Here is a 7,165-nt window from a genome sequence, read left to right as displayed (position 1 = left end):
CTTACAATCCCTTTCCCTTCCCCTTCCCCGCAACAGACACCCTGTGAGGTAGGTGGGACTGAGAGAGCTCTTTTGAGAACTGCTGTTGAGAGAACAGCTCTGAAAGAACTTATGACTGACCCAAGGTTACACCAGCAGCTGCATGTAGAGGAGTGGGGAATCAAACCTGGTTCTCCCAGATTAGAGTCCACATTCTTAACCACTACACCAAACTGGCTCTCACCAAACTGAATCCCTACTCAGTTTGTTGGCTAGAAGAGGAGACTGCTTATCATCTCTTGTTCTGAAACCAGCTGCTGCCATCCCTGTATTTCATTGTTAATAAATAGATATTGCTTTGAGAATACCATTCCCTGTTGTATGAACTAGGCTTGCCAACTGTCCACCCCTATGGAGATTTGGGGGGTTCCTAGAGCATTGACTAGAAGTGATGTTACCTCCAGGGTCAGCTGCAGTCCCACCCTGAAAGCCTCTTAGGGTATGCAGGTACAGGACTGGCAACCCTAGTATGAACCTAAGAGCAGGAACCTGAGTGAGTATCCTTACCTACAAGCAAAAGGGGTAGGGGAATTTCCCCCCCCCCCCATGCAGTCCAGGAGCTATATTTAGGTCAGGTAGACACCTCAAGGACTACATTCCCCAAGATGCACCACCTCAAATTCTGAAGCATCCTTTAAGATTCTATCATTCTCCCATTGTTGGGCTGGTCCCTACCAGCCTGGTTGGCTACCATGCCACAATCAGCAATGGCATAAAATTGGAGCTGCGGCTAGGGTTGCCAGGTCCCTTCTGGCAACTGGTAGGGGACGAAGGCAACTTAGCAGGAGCAGGAGAGAGGCCCAGGCAATGGCACCAGCAACGTGGCTATGTCACTTCTATCATGTACCAGAAGTGACATTATCACACTGCAACATCGGGGCAACACTTTGCTTTTTGGGCAAAAACTCTATGGTAAAAATGGCTTCTGCCATAGAGTTTTTGCCCAAATACCAGAACATTGCCTGGACATCACTGGCATGATGACATCACTTCCAGTGCGCACTGGAAGTGATGTCACTACATTGCTGATGATATGGCCTGAACCTCACTCTCTCCCCTGGTAAGTCCCCCTGCCAGTCAGCATTTGGTGGCAAGAAGCGGTGCCTGGTGGTGGGGTACACCCGCCTCCAGTGGGGAGTCTGGCAACTCTAGCTGCAGCCCATAGCTCAATAAATGCAGACAAGCAAACAGGAATGAACATAAATGAAAATAAATAATACTGCAATCCTAAGCAAAGTTAGACACTTCCATTGCCTTCAATGGACATGTTAAGAATTACATTTCAAAAACGAAACAAAAATAGGGTAAACGTATTATGTCTTCTGATTTTACCTCTTTAGACAGCTATGTATCATATTTTTAAAGCTCTTGAATACAGAAAGTTCCCTGTAAATACTAAAATAGAAGTAGTAGCAACTTCTTCTCTGATGTTCTAGATAGATAGGTATTTCTTAGATGCTGTCTTTAGGCATTGGTATCAGTTTACAATAGATCTTGAGAATTGTTCCATAAAACAGACTTTTAAAAACACAACTCAATCATTGTGTTTCTAAATAATGATTACCCACCTTTAATTTTATGCAGTACAATCCAGAAGTCTGTCAGCTTGCTCTTTGTAACGCACAGATCAGCTCCGAGTAAGCCAAATGCTTCGGCAAGAAAAGTAGCATTTCCCCCCCAGTGTGTGGTGATGGTGAAAGGCCAAAACTGTACAAGTGTCACATTTGCCTTGTGGAGTTCCTTATAACTACTGCATAAAAATGACAGCTCCTGCTGTTAACGGGCAGATTGAAAAAGTTAACTAGTCATTTCTGTTCCTTTAGTTTGGCTGAGCAAGTTACATTTTTAATTATCAACCTGCCTAGGTTGCTAATCGAAATGCATATTTTATTGGCCAGGAGAAATGCATTTCATGCCACTGTTGTTACCAATCCAGGGAGCTTTGCTAATTGAGTTGCATGCTTGATGAACTTGGGAGCACTTGGTGCTAATTGAACTGCATATCTCATATGCTGAGCTTCTAAACTCTGCTTTGAACTTGGGGCAGTAGGAGGATCGGCTGGAATTGTGCCATTTCAGAAACATTCTTCCCTACTGAGTGCTTGACCGGTTCACATATGAGATATGTTGCACACATTTCTGGGAGTATTGGAGAAGCTTCAGACGTTGAATTGAAGATCACCTGTTTTAAGGAAATACTTAAAAGTACATCTAAAGTAAGCAATGCAATTTATCATGCAAGGAATACACCCTCTGTGGTATTACTTAATTGTTCCTGATGAAGCAGGGTTGACAGGTCCCTCCCTGGCCCCCAGTGGGAGATGGGTTGGGGGACAGGGTTGCCAAATCCAGGCAAGGAAACCCTTGATGATTTGGGGATGGGGCCTGGGGAGGACAGGGACCTTAGTGGGTTACAATGCAACAGAGTCCACCCTCCAAAGCATCCACTTTCTCCAGGGGAATTGATCTCTGTAGTAGGGAGATGAGCTGTCATTCCAGGGGCTGGAGGCTGGCATCCCTGTCAGGTGAAGGCATTCAGTGTCAAATTAAGTCTACATACAAAAGTATTACAAAAATGAGCAGAGGGATGAAACTATAAGGCAGATGCTGGGTCAAGCCCTATCCTTCCTGATAAGTCTCATGTCATGCACACTTGGGTTGGGACCTATGAACTGTGAATGAAAGCAGTTCATTGAACATATGAACTCCCCTCTGCCCCTGGCAGCCCATTGCAGCATGTTGTGCCCTACTAGGGCTGCCAAGTGGGGGCCGGGGGTGGGTTAACCCCCGCTTTGGAGGCCCGATTTCCGCTGCCGCGGAATCGGGCCCTGGGGGGAACTCCGCCCCCGAACCACGTCACTCCCTGCGACGTGCTGGCGGCGCGCGCAAAGCGCGCACGCACACACATCCCCAAAGAGCTCCCGGAGCCTGGCAAAGCTCCCCTGCCACCAAGGTAAGTTGACTTGGTAACCCTATGCCCTAAAAAAAGCTGTTCCTAAAGGTTGGGGGCCTCAGAAATTGAGTGGGATACAATATGGAGGGGAAAGGAAGGGAGGGGGAATTCGCAGAAATCTCAACACCCTCTACTCTGTGTTGTACTTAGGGTTGCAAGGTCCATCCTGGGAACCTGTGGGAATTGAAGGTGGACTTACCGGGAGCAGGAGGGAGGGTCTGCTGATGTGCAGCAATGTGCCCACGTTACTGCCCATGTGACATCACTTCTGGGACACTGGAGGTGACGCTCTGGTCTTTGGGCAAAAACTCTGGTATTTGCCCAAATACCAGAATGTCACCCCAATGCCCCGGAAGTCATGATGTTATTTCCAGGTTACATGGGCAGTGATGTAGGCACATTGTTACACCTCAGCAGAGCCTCACTCTTTTTCAGAATAAGTTCCCTCTGCCAGCCAGCTAATCAGTGGCTGGGTGGTAGGCCTGTCAGTGGGGGACTCCCGCATGTACCTGGGGTCTGGAAACCCTAGTTGTACTACTACTACTATTATTTATTTAATTTATAAACCGCCCTCTCCCAAAGAGCTCAGGGTGGTGTAGAATAATTAAAAGACATAAATAACAGTTAATTACAATAAAATCAATGATATAATATATACCAGATCATCGATGGCATACTGTTCTTCCTCTCTCTCCATAGGGCAAGTTGCAGGCCGGATATGACCAAAGGCCGTCGCTGTCCTCAACCATAGGCCTGGTGGAACATCTTTGTTTTACACGCCCCGTGAAACTGAGTTAAGTCCCACAGGGAGTGGACGTGACTAGGTAGAGAGTTCCACCAGGCAGGAGCCAGGGTCAAAAAACCCCTGGTTCTGGTTGAGGACAGCCGGATATCTTTTGGGCCAGGGACTACCAGTAAGATTTGATGTATAATGCTCTCTGTGGGACATACTGGGAGAGGCAGTCCCATAGGTACGCTAGTCCCAGACCATTAAGGGCCTCAAAGGTTAAAACCAAAACCTTGAAGTGGATCTGGTAGCCATCATGGAGCCAGTGCAGCTGGGAAAGCACTGGATGGATGCGTGCTCTTAGTGGGGTACTTGTAAGTACCCTCACCACTGCATTCTGGACAAGCTGCAGTTTCCGGGTTAGCCTCAAGGGCAGCCCTACTTAGAGCGAGTTACAGTAATCCAACCTTGAGGTGACCATTGCATGGATCACTGTGGCGTGGCCAGGAGTGGTGAGGAAGGGGGCCAGTTGCTTGACTTGGTGCAGCTGGAAGAACAACAGCCTGGTAACATTTGCAACCTGACCCTAGCTCATATGTGTGAAGAAACAATCTCTCTCACATGAGTAAGGTTGCCAACCTCCAGGTAGTGGCTGGAGATCTCCCAGAATTACAACTGATCTCCAGATGATACAGATCACTTCCCCGGGAGAAAATGGCTTCTTTGGAAGGTGGACTGTATGGCATTATGCTCTACTGGGGTCCCTCCCTGAAGCCTGCCCTCCTCTAGCTTCACCCCCAAAATCTCCAGGTATTTCCCAACTTGGGGCTTGCAATTCTACAAAAGAGCAGGGGTCATTTCATAGAAAAAGAGGTGCAGGAGCTCATTAGCATAACTTATTAGCATAATTTATTTGCATATGCCACACCCCCTGACATCACCGGAAGTGTGTCAAAAGGCAACACCCACCACTCATGCTCCACTGGACTGTTTTGGATTGCTAGCTATGGGGGGGGGAACGTGCAGATCTCACAGAGGAGGGAGAGCTTGTACTGGAATAAAACCTGGTCTTAAAGGTGCCACTGGACTGTTTTTGATTGCTAGCTATGGGGGGCGGGGAATGCGCAGCTCTGCCCTCACAGAGGAGGGAGAGCTTGTACCTGAAGGCGGGCAGGAAGGGGCTCTGCAACTTACCTGGCTACTTCTTGCTCCACATGGCCCGACTGAGGGCTGCTGGGAGCAGGGGGTGGGGCTTGTTGCATGTGCCCACCCCCTGAGCTCCTTACTGCCGGAGCTCCGCTCCTGTGCGCTCCTGCAGGAAATGACCCCTGCCAAAGAGGTAGATGGCTACAGCAAAGGGAAGGCCATCTTTGCGTCCAAGCCATATTAGTTCTTACTGTTCTGATTTGTTTTGTGGTTCATTACTCTGCTACTTGATAATAAAAAAAAAACTCCAAGGAAGTTCAATATTATCTCCCAAGAAAGAAGACACTATTTTAAAATAATACACAAGTACCAGTAAGCACTTGAAGACTCTTGCTAACCTTCCACAGTATATTGTAGAAAATCGATTTTTTTTCTCATAAGGTTAAAAAATTTAAACCAATAATCTCTATTATATAAGTCAACAGATGGTCCTTCATGTTCACAATATAACTTAGTAGGGCTGTCCCCAAGGTTTGAATTTATCAAGTGCCCAAGCATACACATTGCATAAAAATTGAGAAACCGAAAATTGAACATTGGCCTTTCAGGCCCAGCTCAGTAGTAAAAGCGATTGAATTTTTTTTTCCCCTGTCAAGTACATTAGGGAGAAAGATGGCAAAATGGAGATAAATCAGATTAACGCTTTAAAAGATAAATGGTATTTTGGCCAAGTTTAATCTTACTTTTGAAATGTGCAAACTCATCATACGCCTTTATTGTACATATAAAAAAATAACAGCACAGTGCATTCAACTCACTATAGGATGCTTATAAGCATTCTCTAATTGTGTTAAGGACTTCTTTTTTCCAGCCAACGTCTTGGGGCAGTGCAACAAAATTAGTCCTCTGGATTTGAAAAATGTCATTCCAAAATTCAGCCCAACCAATAGTCACAAATGAACTTCTTTCCTCTCTCTCTCTCTTCCCTTTTCTATATGCTGCTTTTCCAGGTATGTATTTTCAATTGTCTACTACACTTACTACTTCTCACCATTTCTTTCACTCTACCATAATTACTGGATGGTAAATAAATGCTAAAATCCAAAAACAATACAATGGCTTAGACAAATATTTTAAAGTATACATGTTTCTAAATCCTAGAGATAAATGTTTCAGCGAGGAGTGAGCAGGCTATATAGACTGGGGATAAAGAGAGTAAGGCTCGCAAGATCTGAAATGAGTCATCTGCTAGGGTTGCCAAGCTCCAGAATGTTCCCTCTAAGCTGCGGAGTCCTGTGAGCAAAAATTCTACTTGGTGAGCTACTGGCATTAAAATTGTGAGCGAGTGATTTGGCTACTACATAAATCAGTTTGCTCTGGAGCCATCCTTCCTGAGCGAAGGTAAGAATGTGTGAGCTGGAGGCTAAAAAACTGTGAGCTAGCTCACGCTAACTCAGCTTGGAGGGAACACTGCTCCAGATGGTGGCTGGAAATCTCCCACTATTACAACTGATCTCCAGACTACAGAGATCAGTTCACCTGCAGAAAACGACTGCTTTGGAAGTTGGAATCTATGGGCATTGTGCCCCACTGAAGTCCTTCCCCTTCCCAAACCCCACCCTCCTCAGGCTCCCCCCCCAAAATCTCCAGCTGTTTCCCAACCTAGAGCTGGCTACCCTGGTGATCTGCTCTGGCCACCTCAACTGAGGTGGGAGGAAAGGGAAAGGCTGACTGCGACCCTGAGACACCAGTTAAGGGAGGGAAGGAGTAATCCTCAGGCCAGAGACCTGGGGCCTGTGGTACCTTCACAGAGATGGGACAGGAACCGGGTTGCCAGGACCCTCCTGGCAATTGGCAGGGGATGGAGAGGGACCTACCAGGAGAGGGAGGGAGGCCCAGATGACAGCACTGGCAATGTGGCAACATCATTGCTGGTGTGTACCAGACGTGATGTCATCATGTTGCACGGTTGCAGAGAAAATTTTTGTATTTACAATACATTACATTACACTTTCCATTTATATACCGCTCCTTCCTGAAGGCTTGGGGCGGTTTACAGAGACCTTTAAACATCCTAACTAGGGCCACAATGCAAGGGGAGGGTGAATGCCTACCAGGCACCCGGACAGCAGGGGTTTTTCTTTTGTTGTTGCTTTCTCTGGTCTTCTTCTTTATCCATTCAATGGCGGTTCTTTTTCTTGTTTCGCGGCGACGGCGTCTCGGCGGGGATCCTCTTCCACAGCGGCCCCTTCTGGAGAAGCTCCCACGGCACGTGACTCTGCGATGGCTACAGCCGTATT

This window comes from Gekko japonicus, unplaced genomic scaffold (assembly GCF_001447785.1).
Source record: "Gekko japonicus isolate JY-2015 unplaced genomic scaffold, Gekko_japonicus_V1.1 scaffold1036, whole genome shotgun sequence".
NCBI classification, from domain to species: domain Eukaryota; kingdom Metazoa; phylum Chordata; class Lepidosauria; order Squamata; family Gekkonidae; genus Gekko; species Gekko japonicus.
The sequence above is the reverse complement of the archived record's forward strand: the minus strand, read 5'-3'. Positions refer to the sequence as shown.